The following is a 19,854-nucleotide window of genomic DNA, read 5'->3' as shown; positions in this document are numbered from 1 at the left end:
TTGGGCAACACTGGCCTAAAATGTCCTCTTCAAAAGATTGTCACACTCATGCCATACCTTGAATGATCCCATTTAGCTATTGAAAAATAAAGTTTACATGAGCTCTCGGGCCTAGGCTGCCACTAGGCGCCATGGCAGCAATAGAAACTGTAAATGTATGATAGAAGACCATTTTCAGAGTTGTGTTATATATCTGCCCATCAGATCTGCTCCACTCCTCTTGCAGCACTTGGATAAGCCCATAGGCCTAATGCCGATAGGCTACAGGTATAATTCCTCTCACAACATTCAGAAAAAACTAAATGGCTATCTAGAAATTATATTCAAAGAAGGGTCCTTTGGAGGAAGGGTTGTTGACATACAGTATATTTGACATTTGTATCTTAAAGCATAATTGAGAAATAATTCATTGATGTTGGAACCTTTAAGCCTCCTACACATGTGTATGAAGCTTTACCACTTTCTCTGTAATATGAGTAGCATTTTGTAGTGTGTCCAATCAAAAATGCATCTTTTGACCAATGGGTAAAATAACCTCATGATCACAACTCAGGATATGACCCAGATGCAGACACAGGAGGCGTATAGTACAGTTCTCTGATGATTTATTGTAAACACAGGGCAGGCAAAGGAAAGGTTGAGCACAGACAGGGGTTCGTGATCAGGTCAGAGTCAGGCAGGTACTGGACTGCAGGCAGGCTCGGAATCAGGGTAGGCAGAGGTTTGTAATTAGGTCAGAATCAAGCAGGTACAGGATGGCAGGCAGGCTCGGGGTCAGGGCAGGCAGAATAGTCAGAACCGGGAAAACTAGGAAACCGAACTTGAGAAAAAGGAAGACGGGAAAGCACGCTGGTAAGACCTGAAAAGACGAACTGGCAACAGACAAACAAACAACACAGGTATAAATGCCCCGGGGATAATGGGGAAGATGGGCGACACCTGGAGGGGGGTGGAGACAAGCACAAAGACCTGGTTGACCGGGGTGCCGGCGATAGAACTCAGCGATGAGAGCTGGGTCCAGGAGATAAAGGGCTGTGAGACAGGTTTAATTCTGGACACATGAAAAGTGGGATGTATACAGAGGGTACGGGGCAACAGAAGACGCACAGCAGAGGGGCTAAGGACTTAGAGATGGGGAAAGGACCCATAAACGGAGGGAAAGTTTGCAGGACTCCACCCGGAGGGTCAGATCCCAGGTGGACAGCCATACCCTCTGACCAAGACGGGAGCAGGGGTCCAGTGGTGATCCGCCTGTCGTCGGTACCTAGAGGTGGTCTTGAGAAGAGCGGCCCGGGCTCTCTTCCAAGTACGGTGACCACGACGGACGAACATCTGGGCAGAAGGTGTGCTGACCTCTGCCTCTTGCTCCAGGAAGAGCGGGGGCTGATAACCTAGGGAACACCCAAAAGGCGAGAGGCCCGTAGCAGAACAGGGAAGGGAGCATATTCCACCCACACGAGTTGCTGGGTGGTGGTGGGATTAGTGGAGACGAGGCAGCGAAGAGTCGTCTCCAGGGCCTGATTGGCTCGCTCCGACTGGCCGTTGGACTGGGGATGAAAACCAGAGGACAGGCTGGCCTGACGACCCAATAAGGGTGCAGAACGCCTTCCAGAACCCGGGACGAGAACTGGTGACCACGATCGCCGACCATGTCGACTGGCAGTCCATGGATCCGGAAGACGTGCTGCACCATGAGCTGGGCCGTCTCCTTAGCTAAGGGCAACTTAGGAAGGGGAATAAAATGGGCGGCTTTGGAAAACCGGTCCACAACCGTAGAGATGGTGGTGTTGCAATCAGACGGCGGGAGGCCCGTGACGAAGTCCAAGGATATATGGTACCATGGGCGGTGAGGGACAGGAAGTGGTTGCAGGAGGCCAGCCTGAGCTTGCCGCGGAGTCTTGTTCTGCGCACACACAGTACAGTCGGCAACGAATGCAGAGACATCAGGAACCATGGTGGGCCAGGGTACTAAATGCCCAGTCAAGCGCAGTCAAGCGCAGCATAAGGTTGATATAGCTCTTCTTCAGGAGACACACCTGACTGACTCTGAGCATGATAAACTGAAAAGAGAGTGGGTGGGTCAAGTGTACTATTCATCTTTCACCTCTCGGGCAAGAGGGGTGGCCATACTCATTAATAAGCATTGCCCCTTTCAGATACAATCTCATATTAAATTCAAAGGGGTTAGGTTTGTGATCATTCAAGGTTTCATAAGCAATGAGCCCATTACCATTGTGAATGTGTATGGGCCTAACCATGATGATCCTACATTTTACCAAGACATCTTTTTGAAGTTAACGTGCCCATCATCAGAGATAATAATGGCAGGGGATTTTAACTTGGTACTGGACCCTTCCAGTGATCGATCTTCTTCTAATAGTATCAACCTCACACAGGCAGCTAAAATGTTAAAAGCAGAAATGAAACATTTTGGACTTGTAGACTTATGGAGATTTCACAACCAAAAGGTTAAAGAATACTCATTTTACTCCCCTGTCCATGACAGTTACTCTAGAATTGACTTATTTCTTATTCCTGCAGGCAAGGGAAGTTTAACTACTGGGTGTAAGTACTTACCAAGATGTATATCAGATCATTCTGCCCTGCTGGCTTCAGTACCAGTCAGTCGAGCACAGCCACCCTCAGGAAGATGGAGGATTGGCACATACTTACTAAATAATCCCACATTTGTAACATTTCTGAACACTCAGACATATTTTTTACCACCAATAACAACTCTACCTCCCCCCTAATTTTATGGGAAGCTCTCCTTGCATATCTGAGGGGGCAAATCATATCCTTTAGTTCAGGTGCTCGTAAGATGTATAAGGCTCAAGTAGATTAGTTGGAGAATGAAATTGGAGATCTGGAAAATGAACATAGTGTAACATTTTACGACTCAACTCTACAAAAATTAGACTCAAAGCGATTGGAATATAACACGCTGACGACCCATAAAGCGGAAAATGCTCTTAGGAGAACAAAACAAAACTACTACGAACATGGAGATAAAGCAGGAAAGTTGCTTGCTTGGCAGATAAGACGAGAGGACGCTAGCAGAGTTATTAGCTATATTAAGCTGCCCAATAACACAGTTGTTCACAGTCCTGAGGAAATTAATCTAGTCTTCAGGGAGTTTTATGAAACATTGTACAAGTCTGAAGGGGATGCCCCTGCCACAATGCATGAGTTTTTGAACAAACTCAATTTACAGACTTTAACTGATGAGGATAGAGAGCACTTGGAGAAAGAGATTACTGTCACGGTTGACTGCAGGGGAGCCAACTTCGGCGGGAGTCGTGACAATTACATCAGAGGAAATTATGGAATCCATTTTCAACACTGCTGGTGGAAAATCACCAGGGTTAGATGGATTCCCTATTGAATTCTATCGATCCTTTTTACCCAAACTAATTGAGCCTCTTTGTTTAAGTATGTTTAATTATGCCATAGAGACATAAAAGCTCCCAGACACACTTGAACAGGCACTGATCACAGTTTTGTTAAAATCTGGGAAAGATCCTCTGCTTTGAGGGTTGTATAGACCAATATCTCTATTGAACACTTAATATTTTACCTTTATTTAACTAGGCAAGTCAGTTAAGAACAAATTCTTATTTTCAATGACAGCCTAGGAACAATGGGTTAACTGCCTTGTTCAGGGGCAGAACGACAGATCTGTACCTTGTCAGCTTGGGGATTTGAACTTGCTACCTTCCGGTTACTAGTGGGTAACCACTAGGCTACCCTGCCGCCCCAAGATTATTGCGAAAGTCATAGCTCTTAGACTGGACAAGGTTCTTCCGGACTTGGTTGATATGGACCAAATAGGCTTTGTAAGACACCGCTCATCTCCTGATAATATCAGAAGATTATTTAATATTATGCATTATGTAGAGAATGACCAAGAACCTGTAGTGGCGGCTTCATTAGATGCAGAAAAAGCTTTTTACCGCATAGAATGGAACTACCTGTTTGAAGTTTTACAGAGGATGAATATTGGACCTAAGTATGTTGGTCTGATTAGATTACTGTACAAATGTCCAGTAGCTCAGATCCTGACTAATGGAAACATTTCCTCACAGTTCTCCCTATCACGTGGCACAAGACAGGGTTGTCCCGCTAGTCCGCTCCTTTTTTCTTTGGCTATAGAGCCACTGGCAGAAGCTTTTAGATCTCATCCATCCATCCATGGTGTTCGTATAGGTGGGCGTGAACATCTGGGTTCACTATATGCCGATGACATATTGCTTTACCTCACTAAACCTGAAATTTCACTCCAAACATTAGTTGACATCCTGAAAGAATATGGAACGTTTTCAGGATATAAAATAAACCTATCGAAGAGTATAATTATGCCTTTTAACAGGGCAGCTATGCAGAACCCAATCTTAGACCAGCCGTTTTCTTGGAAACCACAGAAAATGACATATCTAGGATTGCAAATTCCTTCTGAAATTATTAAGACACGTCAACAGAACTATACTCCACTTCTCAAAAAGGTTGGGGAAGAATTGGATAGATGGAGGGATTTACCCATTTCTCTTATTGGGCGGGTCAATTGTGTAAAGATGAATATATTACCACAATTCTTGTACCTTTTTCAAACCTTTCCCTTCCCTATTCCCAAAGTTTTTTTTCAAACAACTTAATAGGAAGGTTTCTTCATTTCTGTGGAAAGGGAAACCCCCCAGAGTGAAACTCACAACTTTATGCAAACCATTCTCAGAAGGAGGACTCACTCTACCTGACATCCAGTTGTATTACTGGGCATCTCAGTTAAAGGCTGTGTGGGTATGGAAAAATACCAAAACAAGTTCACCATCTTGGAGACAGATAGAGGAGTGTCTGACCCCTGCTACATTGGCATCTATACCTTATATTAGCCCACGTAAAGCTTTGCTAGGTCTCATTAACAACCCTTTCATTAAAACAATTAAAATATATGGATTGGAGTCTGTAAACAAACAGAAGTGCTTAGATCTATATGTGAACAAACACCTTTCTATAATAACCCCATCTTACCCAAAGCCCTGAGAGATGGTGTTACATTTTCTTGGTTCAACAATGAAATTAAAACATTTGGTAACCTGTACAGAGAAGGTGAACTACTATCCTTTCAACAACTGGCATCTCATGTTCAGTTACCTCAAACTCATTTCTCTAAGTACCTACAGGTTAGGCATTATATTGCCACTCAGCAGGGAGGTAGGATTCAGCCCATGAGTAAACCTATTGTAACGCTCGTCGTGGGTGGAAGAAGAGGAGGACCAATGCGCACCGTGGTAAGTGTCCATAATGTTTTAATAAGAAACTGAACACTGAAGAAAAACGATAAAACAACAAAACGAACAGTCCTGTACGGTGAAACAGCAAACAGAAAATAATCACCCACCCAACACAATGAAAAACAGGCTACCTAAATATGGCTCCCAATCAGAGACAACGACGGACACCTGCCTCTGATTGAGAACCATACTAGGCCAAACACATAGAAATAGAACAATAGAACAAAACATAGAAAAAACAACATAGAATGCCCACCCCAACTCACGCCCTGACCAAACTAAAATAAAGACATAACAGAGGAACTAAGGTCAGAATGTGACACCTATAACTGATACACTGTGGCTGGAAAGGAAAGGGGAAAAAGGTTTCATTTCTTACATGTACTCTAGGCTTCAAGCTCTGTTGGGGAACGATGAACCTCTGAAAGCTTGCATGAAGTGGCATGATGACCTTGTTCTCGTTGTTGAGGATGAGAAATGGGGAAAGCTCTTTTTAGATGCTCAGCATCTTTCATTTAACACAAGGCACAAGTTGATGCAAGTCAATTATTTTACATAGGGTCTATTTTACACCAGAGAGACTGTATAATATCAATAAAAAATGTCGCCCAAGGTGTAAAACGGGAGTGGGCACACTTATGCATATGTTTTTGTCCTGCCCTGAACTAAGCAATTATTGGTAAGACATTATTCAGATCTTATCACAGGTCACTAATATGACGGTACCACTAGATCCTTCCCTTATTCTTCTTGGAGATGATTCTGTTCTACCAGTTAATATTTGTAGCAGAACCAGATTCATTAAATTGGCGGTCATTGCAGCCAATAAATGCACAGCTATAATATGGAAGAGTGACCCTCCGCCAAGCAAGCAGATGTGGCTAAAATATCTTCCTATATTCCATCTGAAAAAATAACATACAATTTACGTAATTGTCACTCCCTGACCTTAGTTATCTTTGTTTTCTTTATTATTTTGGTTAGGTCAGGGTGTGACAAGGGTGGTATGTGTGTTTTTGTCTGGTCTAGGGTTTTTGTATGTCTAGGTTGTGTGTGTAGTCTAGGCATACGTAGGTCTATGGTGGCCTGGATTGGTTACCAATCAGAGGCAGCTGTTTATCGTTGTCTCTGATTGGGGATCCTATTTAGGTTGCCATTTTCCAGTTTGGTTTGTGGGTGATTGTTTATGTGATGTTGCATGTCTGCACTCGTTATATGTAGCGTCACGTTCGTGTTATTATTTTTGTATTAGTTTGTTTATTGTTCTTCGTTATCATTAAAGAAGATGTATTCACATCACGCTGCGCTTTGGTCTCCTTCGTATGACGAACGTGACAGTAATAAAGCTTTTGAATTTACTGATGTCTGGGGGGACTTTCAGTAGTTTCTAGAGACGTCACCTTAGCTGCCTCATTACTACTTTCTTCATTAATGTATTATTATTATTTGTTTTTGTGTTGAATAATTTATTTTCTAGCATGGAATGTGAAGGTCATTCTGTTTCTTTTTTTGTTGTTAATCAGTGAAGCTAATACCGGTAGAGGGGAGGGAGGGGGGTATTCCTGTATTCCTGTGTACAAAAAAACAAAAAAATTCTGATACATCACATGCCTTATATTTTCCTACATACTGTAAGTAAAAGCAGGAAATGCATCTCTGCCGTTCATTCCAATTAGACTGGTATGGATTTCTCCCTGACCAATAAAACATTGGGGGTTCATGACAGGTGTGGGCAAACTTTTTGGCTTGAGGTCCACATCGGTATTTCGAAGTTCAACGGCGGGACACAGATTTTGTGCTGACCGATTTGTTTGTCTAAATACTTTTGCCGGCCAGAAAAAGTGCAGTTACTTGAAAATGTATAGGTCTGTAATTCGAAATACTTTATACTTTCTATCTTTGTTTTTAAATTTTAACCCAGAATAATAATAATAATTTCCTGTCACTGTTACAGGTTAGTGTACTCATCCTACTGTAGTGGTCCCAACAGGAACATTGTAACGAATATGGAGGGCAGCTCAACATGGGACTCATGCATGTACAGTTGAATTCGGAAGTTTACATAGACCTTAGCCAAATACATTTGAACTCAGTTTTTCACAATTCTTGACATTTAATCCTAGTAAAAATTCCCTGTCTTAGGTCAGTTAGGATCTTCACTTTATTTTAGGAATGTGAAATGACAGAATAATAGTATTTCTTTCATCACATTCCCAGTGGGTCAAAAGTTTACATACACTGAATTAGTATTTGGTAGCATTGCCTTTAAATTGTTTAACTTGGGTCAAACGTTTCGGGTAGCCTTCCACAAGCTTCCCACAATAAGTTAGGTGAATTTTGGCCCATTCCTCCTGACAGAGCTGGTGTAACTGAGTCAGGTTTGTAGGCCTCCTTGCTCGCACCCGCTTTTTCAGTTCTGCCCACATATTTTCTATGGGATTGAGGTCAGGGCTTTGTGATGGCCACTCCAACACCTTGACTTTGTTGTCCTTAAGCCATTTTGCCACAACTTTGGAAGTATGCTTGGGGTCATTGTCCATTTGGAAGACCCATTTAATTTGTTGTCAACTATCTACACAAAATATTTTAATGACAGTGGAAGAGAAATTCTATATTTGCAATAAATGAATGAAACATAGAACACTCATTGAATACATGTTAGAATCACATTTGGCGGCGATTACAACTGTGAGTCTGGCTGAGTAAGTCTCTAAGCACTTTCCACACATGGATTGTGCGACATTTGCCCATTGTTCTTTTCAAAGTTCTTCAAGCTCTGTCAAATTGGCTGTTGATCATTGCTAGACAACCATTTTCAGGTCTTGCCATAGATTTTCAAGCAGATTTAAGTCAAAACTAACTCTGACACTCAGGAACATTCACTGTCTTCTTGGTAAGCATCTCCAGTGTAGATTTGTACTTGTGTTTTAGGTTTGTATTCTTCTGAAAGGTGAAATAATCTCCCAGTGTCTGGTGGAAAGCAGACTGAACCAGGTTTTTCTCTAGGATTTTGCCTATGCTTAGCTCCATTTCGTTAATTTTTTTATCCTGAAAAACTCCCCAGTCCTTAATGATTTCAAGCATACCCATAACATGATGCATCCACCACTATGCTTGAAAATATGGAGAGTAGAACTCAGTAATGTGTTGTATTGGATTTGCCCCAAACATAACGTTTTGTATTCAGTACAAAAAGTGAATTGCTTTGCCACATTTTTTGCAGTATTACTTAAGTGCTTTGTTGCAAACAGGATGCATGTTTTGGAATATTTTTATTCTGTACAGGTATTTGTCATGACTCTCCTGTGAGTATCCAAAGATCAGGGTACAATGGATCAGCGTCTACAGAGCCCTCTCACCTGCAGAGGAGAGGAGGGATTGGTGTGGGGGTTTTATAACAACTCACGTCGATGGTAAATTGTAGGCAGCAGACAACTCCTTTTGGTCTTTAGTATTGGTGAATGGAATCTCTTTGTTACAGAAGGTTTTGCCGCCCAAAAATTATATCGTCCACAGTGAACACTGGGACAATATATTTCAACATCCGAATGTGGGGAATGATGAGAGATGGAATATGGGAAATGAATGTCTATTTTGTGATGGTAAAAATGGTATAAAAGCGATATAATGAAAATATTGTAACTTGAAGAGTTTTCACACTGTGTATATCAGGTTTACATCCTTTACGCTGTGTAGGAAATATCAAGGATGAAGATAATATTTTTGTTTGGATAGGAATGTGATTTTTTGCTCGACTGAGAGACCTTACAGATAATTGTATGTGTGGGGTACAGAGATGAGGTAGTCATTCAAAAATCATGTTAAACACTATTATTGCACTCACAGTGTGTCCATGCAACTTATTATGTGACTTGTTAAGCACATTTTTACTCCTGGAGTTTTTTAGGCTTGCCATAACAATGGGGTTGAATACCTATTGTCTCAAAACATATCAGGTTTATTTTTTTATTGTACAACTTTGACATTATCGGGTATTGTGTGTAGGCCAATGACAAAACGTCTACATTTTAAAATGTAAAATTCAGGCTGAAACGCATAACAAAATGTGGAAAAAGTCAATTGGGATGTGAATACTTTCTGAAGGCACCGTAGCTCTACCTGAAGGATTGTTGTAGTAGTTAGTCATAAGCAGTCTTGAAAGTATGCCTTGTTTACTTTGAAGGACTAGTAAAATGAATCGAAAGCGGAAAAAAACACAATTTTTTAAATAAACAAACTGACCTCAAAAAGTACTAATCACTCAGCACAAACACACAGCCCCCGGTCTCTAGAATTCTATTAACATTTATTTAATTGGTGTCCTTAGAAGGATGATTATTATAAAGGAGAAATACTACTGTTAGTAAAGCACTATGGATAGGGTAGTTTAATAATTGCCACTACGCACAGATTTGTTCCCCCCTCTTCTATCCCTTCCCTTTTGTCACAGTTCTAGATGTTAAACTATCTAAGGATGCAGTTAGACAGGCAGCCCAATTCCTATCTTTTGTTCACTTATTTCACTTTTGACCAATCAAATCAGCTCTGAAAAAATATCTGATGTGAAAAGATCAGATGTGATTGGTCAAAAGAATTGGGCTGCCTGTCAAACGCAGCCAGAGATATACTGGCTGCGTTTGCAAGGTGCTGGCCTGTGTGTGTGAACTCGTGGACACCATTTGTATGTCTTTGTGTGGAGTATGAGGGAAATTAGAGGTAGTTTCACGAGCCAATGCTAACTAGCGTGAGCGCAGTGAAGGGTAGTCTACAGGTACAGTAGCATATGCTATGGATCGCAAAACTACCATCAACTTCCTTCATACTGTACGCAGAGACATAAAATTGGTATCCACGAGTTCATCTGTCTCTCGGTAAGTCGAAAAATTTGAATCTCTGAGTATCCCTTTTAAGGTACCTCATGGGCATCCTTAACTTTTTCACTTAACCTTTTTTTAGGTTGCACAAATAATTTTATGTAGATTTTAAGGAGTAAATGTACTTAAGATATTTCTTGCAACTGGTCCCTGGCCTTAAAGCTCATTATGGTGGCCATTTTGGATTCACAGTAAACTGACACCAAAGTACCTGCTCTTTCCATAACATAGACTGACCAAGTGAATCCAGGTGAAAGCTATGATTCCTTATTGATGTCACTTGTTAAATGCATTTCAATAAGTGTAGAAGGGGAGGAGACAATTGACACATGGATTGTGTATTTGTGCCATTCAGAGGGTGAATGGGCAAGACAAAAGATGTAAGTGCCTTTGAACGAGGTATGGTAGTAGGTGCTGGGTTTTTCCACACTCAACAGTTTCTCGTGTGTATCAAGAATGGTCCACCGCCCAAAGGATATCCAGCCAACTTGACACAACTGTGGGAAGCATTGGAGTCAACATGGGCCAGCATCCCTGTGGAAGCTTTCGACACCTTGTAGATTCCATGCCCCAGCGAATTGAGGCTGTTCTGAGGGCAAAAGGGGGTGCAACTCAATTTTAGGAAGGTGTTCCTAATGTTTGGTACACTCAGTGTAGGTGCCTAAACCGTCATTCAATGGCATTATGGCTGCCATATTTGATTTGGGACAAGATCCAGGGTGGCCCAAAAGCTTAATTGCAAGGTCAGGGGATAGACAAGCATAATCCACCTGAGAATCCTTGACGGGCCAAAATATGCATTTTTCTGTTTCTAGGCCCTGTCTATAATGTCCTCCATACACACACAAAGGATTTTACAAGCTGCTGAATTTAATGGAAAGTGAAACTTGTTGATATTGTGGGCTGTGGTTGGGACAGTTCATCCTAAATTAGGGAGTTGTGGTAAAACCATCAGTGTCACTACTATCTTTTTCTCCCTCTCTCTCGGTCTCTCTCGTCTCTTTCCTGTCTCTCTCTTTTTCCTGTCTCTGTGTCCCCGCGTCTCTCTTGATTTCTCTCTCTCCCCTGTCTCTCTTTCTCCTCTTCTCTCCGGCTTGTCTCTCGCTCCATCTTGTTCTCTCTCTCGTTCTCTCTCTCTTTGTGTTCCCCTCTCTCTCTTTCTCTGATTACTGATGCCCTTCTCTCCTCCACATCCTCCTCCAGGCAGCGAGCGGGCACGGTAACAGGTGTGTCTGTGAACGTGCTGTGCCTTCTGTCTGTCATGCTCTTGCCCAGAACATCCGTCAGCAGCTCAACGCCCACCCACCGTCACCGCCACCATGCTGCAGGGATCCGGGGACTTTGTCTGCTCTCTGCCCGCCTGGCATCACATTGGCATGGTGAGGAAAGGGAGAGCGAGCTCTGACTATTGGACATGGGCAAAGGGAAACCGCATTGTCATATATTCGATTATATTTGATATGATAATGATATTTAGCTCCTCTTAGCAGTTTAATCTTCTTGTCTAGGAGCCATTCAGGCATTTTAAATGTGCATGCTTGAAATGTGAGTTTTTTTTATATTACAATGTACACTGAGTACACGAACCATTAAGAACACCTGCTCTTTCCATGACATAGACTGACCAGGTGAATCCAGGTGAACGCTATGATCCCTTATTGGTGTCACTTGTTAAATCCACTTCAATCAGTGTAGATGAAGGGGAGGAGACATGTTTGATTTCATTTTATTAGGATCTCATTTAGTCCTCATTTGGACTAATCTTCCAAGAGTCCTTAAACATTAAAATACAATTTATAATACAATCACATTTTCACATATATCACACTGTTACAAACAGACATAATACACTGACATATTGGCCAGATAAATACTCTTAACAGCCTGAAAATATAGATTGATTCCTTCATCTACCATAGTCCTGGACAACCTTCTAATTTTTCATATTTAAATGGTTCTAAAGTATTGTTTGAATTTATATATTGAAAGGTTTCTGGTTCGCTCAGATTAATTATTACATTTCTTTATTGCTCTAAATATAAATGTTATTTTGCATATTTCTCTTTTCTGCCTGGATAACACAGATGGTGGACAATCTATTCCTAGTATTTACTGAATATTTGTCTCTTAACAACTAAATACTGGTGTGAATGGAGTTTGGCTGTTTTAAATGGTGTACATTGTGAAATAAAATAAGCATGTTTTTATTCAATTATCTTGTTGATTGATGACCAACCAAGAGCATTGAGCATGACTACAACAGACGAACCATATCTCCACCTTAAAACAATCCTTTCTGCTTTGTTCTGTGCGATCTGCAGCCGCCTAATTTCACTTGCTGTTGCATTTCCCCAGACCACAGAACAGTAGTTCACCTGACTCACAATTAACGCTTGGGTTGTTTGCTAAAGAATCTTTACCTGTACATTTTTAGCTATCCTTCTGATCATTCATGCAGTTTTCTTTTTTAATTTTTTATTTTTTATACATAGATGAGTTATTTGAGACGACCATGATAAGCAGTTGTCTAGCTGCACCCCTAGTAGTTTGGTTTCTGCCACTTCCTCAATTTGTACTCCCCCCATACTTAATTGTCTCCCATGCTGTGTTGACCTTTTCCTGGTGGAACAGACCAACATATCCTTGGTTTTCTTGGTGTTCAAAACAAGTTTGTTCTGGCAAACCCACTCCCTGATATTTCTCAGATCTACTTGTAGAGCTTGCTGTACCTGTACCATCTTACATATAAAGTCTTATTTGTTAATCGAAAAATTGTGAATAACTCACCACAGGTTCATGAGAAGGGTGTGCTTGAAAGGATGCACATAACTCTGCAATGTTTGGTTGTATTGGAGAGAGTCTCAGTCCTAAATAATTTTCCACACACAGTCTGTGCCTGTATTTAGTTTTCATGCAGGTGAGGGCTGAGAATCCACTCTCACATAGGTACGTGGTTACAAAGGGCATCAGTGTCTTAACAGCGCGATTTGCCAAGGCAGGATACGCTGAGCGCAGCACAATCCAGAAATCTGGCAGTGGCTTCTGATTAAAATCGGTAAGTGGACTGGAGGCAGGGCATGAACGGGGTAACGAATCCAGTTGTTTGTGTCGTCCGTTTTGAGAAGGTACCTGCGTAATTTCTCACCCAACTCACTCAGTGTAACGATCGTCGTAATCCTCCTCCTCAGACGAGGAGGAGAGGCGAGAAGGATCAGACCAATATGCAGAGTGGTTAGTGTTCATATTTAATGAAAATAGACTGAACACTTAACATACAAAACAACAAACGTGACAAACCGCAAACAGTCCCGTGTGGTACTAACACAGACACGCGATACAACCACCCACAGCAACCACGTGAATCACAGGCTGCCTAAGTATGATTCTCAATCAGGGACAACGATTGACAGCTGTCTCTGATTGAGAATCATACCCGGCCGAACACAAACAACCCAACAAGAAAATAACACCTCGACAACCCACCCCAACTCACGCCCTGACCAACTAAATAAACACAAGAAAAAGGAAAAACAGGTCAGGAACGTGACATAACCCCCCCCTTAAGGTGCGAACTCCGGGCGCACCAGCATAAAGTCTAGGGGAGGGTCTGGGTGGGCGTCTGTCCACGGTGGCGGCTCTGGCGCTGGTCGTGGTCCCCACCCCACCATAGTCAAACCCCGCTTCCTTGGCCTCCTCCCAATGACCACCCTCCATGTCAATCCCACTCTACCAAAGGGCAGCACCGGACTGAGGGGCAGCACCGGACTGAGGGGCAGCACCGGACTGAGGGGCAGGCAGGCAGCTCAAACAGCGCTGGGCAGGCAGGCAGTTCAGGCGCCGCTGGGCAGACGGCAGACTCTGGCCGGCTGAGACGCACTGTAGACCTGGTGCGTGGTGTAGGCACTGGCTGCGCTGGAGAGGAGGAAGGCTCTGACAGCGCTGGACAGGTGGGAGCAGCTGGAGAGAGAACCCGGAGAGACAGCCTGGTGCGGGGGGCTGCCACCGGTGGACTGGTACGTGGAGGTGGCACCGGGTATACCGGACCGTGAAGGAGGACACGCGCTCTTGAGCACCGAGCCTGCCCAACCTTACCAGGTTGAATGGTCCCCGTAGCCCTGCCAGTGCGGCGAGGTGGAATAGCCCGCACTGGGCTATGCTGGCGAACCGGGGACACCATTCGTAAGGCTGGTGCCATGTATGCCGGCCCGAGGAGACGCACTGGAGGCCAGATGCGTTGGGCCGGCTTCATGACATCCGGCTCGATGCCCAACCTAGCCCTACCAGTGCGGCGAGGTGGAATAGCCCGCACTGGGCTAAGCACGCGTACTGGGGACACCGTGCGCTTTACCGCATAACACGGTGTCTGACCAGTACGACGCCCTCTCACTCCACGGTAAGCACGGGGAGTTGGCTCAGGTATCCTACCCGGCTTTGCCACACTCCTCGTGTGCCCCCCCCAAGAAATTTTTGGGTCTGACTCTCGGGCTCCCAACCGCGTCGCCGCGCTGCCTCCTCATACCAGCGCCTCTCTGCCTTCGCTGCCTCCAGCTCCGCCTTGGGACGGCGATATTCCCCTGGCTGAGCCCAGGGTCCTTTGCCGTCCAGGATCTCCTCCCAAGTCCAGGAGTCCTGGGTTTTTTCCCACTGCTGTCGCCTCCCTTCTCCACTCCGCTTGGTCCTAGATTGGTGGGTGGTTCTTGTAACGATCGTCGTAATCCTCCTCCTCGGACGAGGAGGAGAGGCGAGAAGGATCAGACCAATATGCAGAGTGGTTAGTGTTCATATTTAATGAACCCACCCCAACTCACGCCCTGACCAACTAAATAAACACAAGAAAAAGGAAAAACAGGTCAGGAACGTGACACTCAGGTGCTTCGCTATATCACATTTGACATTGTCCGTAAGCTTGAGTTCATTTGCACACAAAAAAATCATACAATGATGGAAAGGCCTGTGTGTTGTCCTTGTTAATGCAGACAGAGAAGAGCTCCAACTTCTTAATCATAGCCTCAATGTCGTCCCGCACATTGAATATAGTTGCGGAGAGTCCTTGTAATCCTAGATTCAGATCATTCAGGTGAGAATAAACATCAGTCGTGAGAAACTTGTCATCATGCAAGCGGTCAGACAAGTGAAAATTATGGTCAGTAAAGAAAACTTTAAACTCATCTCTCAATTCAAAAAAACGTGTCAATACTTTGCCTCTTGATAACCAGCGCACTTCTGTATGTTGTAAAAGTGTTACATGGTCGCTGCCCATATCATTGCATAGTGCAGAAAATACACGAGAGTTCAGGGGCCTTGCTTTAACAAAGTTAACCATTTTCACTGTAGTGTACAACATGTCTTTCAAGCAGTCAGGCATTCCCTTGGCAGCAAGAGTCTCTCGGTGGATGCTGCAGTGTACCTAAGTGGTGTCGGGAGCAACTGCTTGCATGTGCGTTACCACTCCACTATGTCTCCCTGTCATGGCTTTTGTGCCATCAGTGCAGAAACCAACATGAGCAGCAGCTACGTTTGGCTACATACGGACCGTGAGTGGAATTCCCACCAGAGAGTAACGGTTAATGTGATTGGATGTTAATTATTTGACTAGGCTACCTGTATTTGACATTGTGTTGTTATTTCACTGAATGCTAGATAGTTAAATGTTATTTTTGGCAGTGAAACGAGGCTACTCAGGCGAGAAAAAAACCTCACCCAAATGTTTTGCCCCGTTGGAAAATATAAATGGACTGTTTGAAAATGTGAAGGAAAAAAAAGTGAATCCCATTTTTATTTGGCGTACCCCCGACGGCATTGCGCGTACCCCTGGTTATGGTCACAATATTATGGTCTGTCCAGCCCACTGGCATTGATCTGGCTTTTAAGCATTGCAATGGTATATTGCAGAAGATCAGATCAATGCACGTGTCTGAACAGTGACCTAACTTAGTTGATGATCTAGTACAGTAGTATCATTAACCATTTGTTCCAAACCACAGCTCTCGGCATATCTCATTCATTTAGTTATATTTGAATTATTATGATACTTCCAATTTATATTAAAATAACCCAAGATAAATACATCTCTGTTGCTATCTGTGGCCTTGTCAAACCCAGTACATAAGTCATCCAGATAGGACACCTTAGAGCTAGGAAGTCTATACACACATCCTACCAATACGGGTGCCTGGTGAGGCAGATGTACCTGAGCCCATAGTGCCTCTATTTGACATACATTAAGGTCATCCCTTCTCTTAAAAGGTATATGATTCTGAATGTACAGTGCTACACCCCCACCATTCCTATTCCTATCTCTTCTAAGTAGACTATATCCTTGATTCCTGTCCCTTCTCAGTAGACTATATCCATGAATGTTCATTTGCCCATCATTTACAGATGCATCCAAATGCATTTCGGTCAAAGCTAAAATATGAATATTATTTATGTTGACCAAGTTAAAAACCTCATGTATTTTGTTAGGAAGGCTACATACATTAACATGAGCTATATGCAGCCCTTTCCTTATCAAGTGGAGATCAATAGAGCATGTATTCATTATAGTTGAAGTTGTCATGATACACTACAACACACAAACTCAGATTTGAACATTGAATTAAAATAGCCAGGGAGTTACTCTAGAGTCCTGATACAGTTGCCCGTTGACGTAAAGTTTATCCATCACCAACGAGACTCATCGATTCAGTTTTTTTTCTCCTTTCATTGATCTCCGTGGAGAAGTGATCATTCATTCAAAAGTCAGTGTTTCTGAGTTCCTACCCCTACTCTTCGCCATTTCCTTTTGCTTAAAATGTTCAAAACATGCAATAATAGCCCGTGGCCTATTCCCAGAGGCCTTACCCATTCTATGGACTCTGAAGAAACGCACAACATCTGTGGGCAGTTTCGGTTGAGTTGACATAAAGTCTCGGACAGTGTCCTCACAGCCTCTGCTGTTGTCATTCTCCGCTATCCCTGAAAATATTAGATTATCCCACATTGATCGGACACTGTACATCAAGCAAGGTTTCTTTAAGTTGTTTGACATCTGACATTGGCTGAATTCTAGACTGGCACATAATGCATTGATGTCCTCTCTTAGTATATCGAAGTTTGGCAAGCCTTTCATTGATGGATTTCAACAAGTCAACATCCCTATCCGTAAACCTCTCCCCACTCTCCACACAGCGCCCTCTTGCTTGAGGATGGTTTGATGCCATCGTTGATACCGCTTGGCCAACTTGGCTTTGGTTTGTTTTGTTGATTGGGTTTGTTGTCCTTCACAGTGTTTGAATCCTCCGAATCCAGTGACATGTTTCTTTGAGCTCGTAAGTATCTCTCGTCAATGACTCGTTCAAGCTCTTCAATGGATTCTGAATCATCCAGGGTGTTTGCAGGCAGAGTAAAACAAAAATAAAACAACGGATGTATCTTTCCGGACCTGTACAGGCCGTCGGTAGATACACCCCAAAAAACATTTAAACGATTGTGTACTCACTCGTGCCTGTTAAATTGAAATATTTCCTGCAAACAATTAACCGAGGGAGAGAAGAGCATGAAGAGCATGAGAGATGGAAAGAGAGGTTAAAGAAGGATTTTTAAGTCTTGAGATAATTGAGACACGGATTGTGTTTGTGTGCCATTCAGAGGGTGAATGGGCAAGACAAAAAAATGGAAGTGCCTTTGAACGGGGTATGATAGTAGGTGCCAGGTGCACCGGTTTGTGTCAAGAACTGCAACACTGCCTCCCGAGTGGTGCAGCGGTCTAAGGCTCCGCATCGCAGTGCTAGACGCGTCACTACAGAGAGTGAAATGTAATAGTGTAATCCTGAGATTGTTGGAGAAACATTGCTTATAAAATCTGAAACCTGTCTTTACATTCCAGCCCAAATCAACCGCCCGGACTAATGCCAACGCCCAGCCCGCCCCAGTCTCAGCTACAGCCCCTGCTGCTGTGAACGGAGCCGACACAGAGAGCCAGGGAGCTAACACTGGCCGTGGGATGGTGGAGAGATGGGTGTAGTGAATTATGGGTGACACAATGACCTTAAAGGAGCAATCAACAGTTGAAACAATAAAAAAGTGTTCCCGGCACTGTTTCAGTAAAAAGCTGAGGGATAAGGCTGGAGAAATTGAACCACTCTGAAATTCATAGATCGAGCTATGGATGCAAGGACTGACCATCCATGATATGGAATTATAGTTTTAAAATTGGATGTAACAGCTGCAGATTGTTTCATTGCTTAAAAAGAGTCTAAGACAGTTACATGGTACATCATTTTCTTTAAAAAATTACATGTTTGTATGACGTCCTAATATTGGGATATGTTAGGAATATCGGAAGCACAATGTGTCTGGAATGGTTCCCGATGTTCGCGTGACCTCCCGGTCAAATATCAAAACATGTTTGATATTTCTTTGTCCCTGATGACTGTTTATCAAAACCTCTTTCTCTTCTACTGTCTTTGCTCCAGGGGGAGAAGGTGCAGACGTTGAAGGGCCAGAAGGCAGAGAAGGCTGTGATCAGAGCGGAGGTCACCAAGCTACTGGAACGGAAGAAACGGCTATCCCTGGCCGAGGGAAAGAACCTAGAACTAGCCCCCACGAAAGACACGAAGAACACCCTGCTCGCCCCAACCCCAGCTAATACTGCTCAGGCTGTAAGGAACGGAGTAGACGTTGAGAGAGCCAGGGAGCTAACACTCGCTGTTGCAGAACAGGTAAGATGAGGGGTACGGGTGTAGCAAATTAGGGGTGAAAACAATTCAATTATGAAATAATTGTCCCCTAAGTCAGTTACATACTACATTATTTTCTCCAGAAATGTCTTGTTAGTATGATATCCGGGACAGCTTCGGAATATAAATGTGAGAGGACATGCTCCCAATGTTAAACCTCCTGATCAAATATCAAAACATTACATTTATTTTGTCACAGATGCGCCATTACATAAATCCCAGACATTTTATGATGCCATTTTTAAATGGTAAAGTCTCATCTTATCTTGATACCTTAACATTAGAACTCTCTTGAGTATCTAGTAATGTGAAAGGTAATGCAACCATAGGATTTCAAAGCATGTCAGTGTGTCCATGGATTGACTTGAGTTAATAATGTACTAGTTTGGCAATGACTACTGTCTAGCTGGTATTGATGACCCTGGCTTCTCATGATACGCCCAAGAACGTCAAACAGCTACACCCAGCAAACTTTCACCCGCTTCTACACCTGACCACACAGCGAGCTTGGCACCTTGTGCGGACTAAGTAAAAGGGCCTTTTTAGTTGTTAATTTAGTAATCACGACAGTCTAGCTGGTTATGATGAAAGTGTCTTGCTAGTCAATGATTTACTAGTTGATAATGCTGACTCTCTGTGTCCATCCTCTTCTCTACTCTGTTTATGTGCCCAGTTATGTAATGGTTTAATAGCTGGTAATGACGACCGAGTCCTTATAGTATTATATTGTATCTCTATAATGATGTCTGTGTCTAACCTCTTCTCTGCTTTTCTCTGTTCTGGGTCAGGGGGAAAAGGTGGTAGTTAATGATTTAGCCTGCTAGTTGGTAATGACAACTGAGCCTAGCATAACCTCTTCTCTACTCAGTACTGTGTCATGTTAGGGGGAATAGATGTTATTTGTGATACAGCCTGGACGTTAGGTAATGATTCACTAGTTGTCAATGACGACTAGGTCTAACACAACCTCTT

At 43.1% G+C, this 19,854-nt stretch overlaps 1 pseudogene; it reads left to right on the top strand.

The window, feature by feature from the left end:
* Positions 1 to 19,854, top strand: part of LOC120065566 — a 33,546-nt pseudogene that overhangs the window by 12,195 nt on the left and 1,497 nt on the right.

This window comes from Salvelinus namaycush, chromosome 20 (genome assembly GCF_016432855.1).
Source record: "Salvelinus namaycush isolate Seneca chromosome 20, SaNama_1.0, whole genome shotgun sequence".
Lineage (NCBI taxonomy): Eukaryota > Metazoa > Chordata > Actinopteri > Salmoniformes > Salmonidae > Salvelinus > Salvelinus namaycush.
This window is presented reverse-complemented; position numbering and strand designations above follow the sequence as displayed.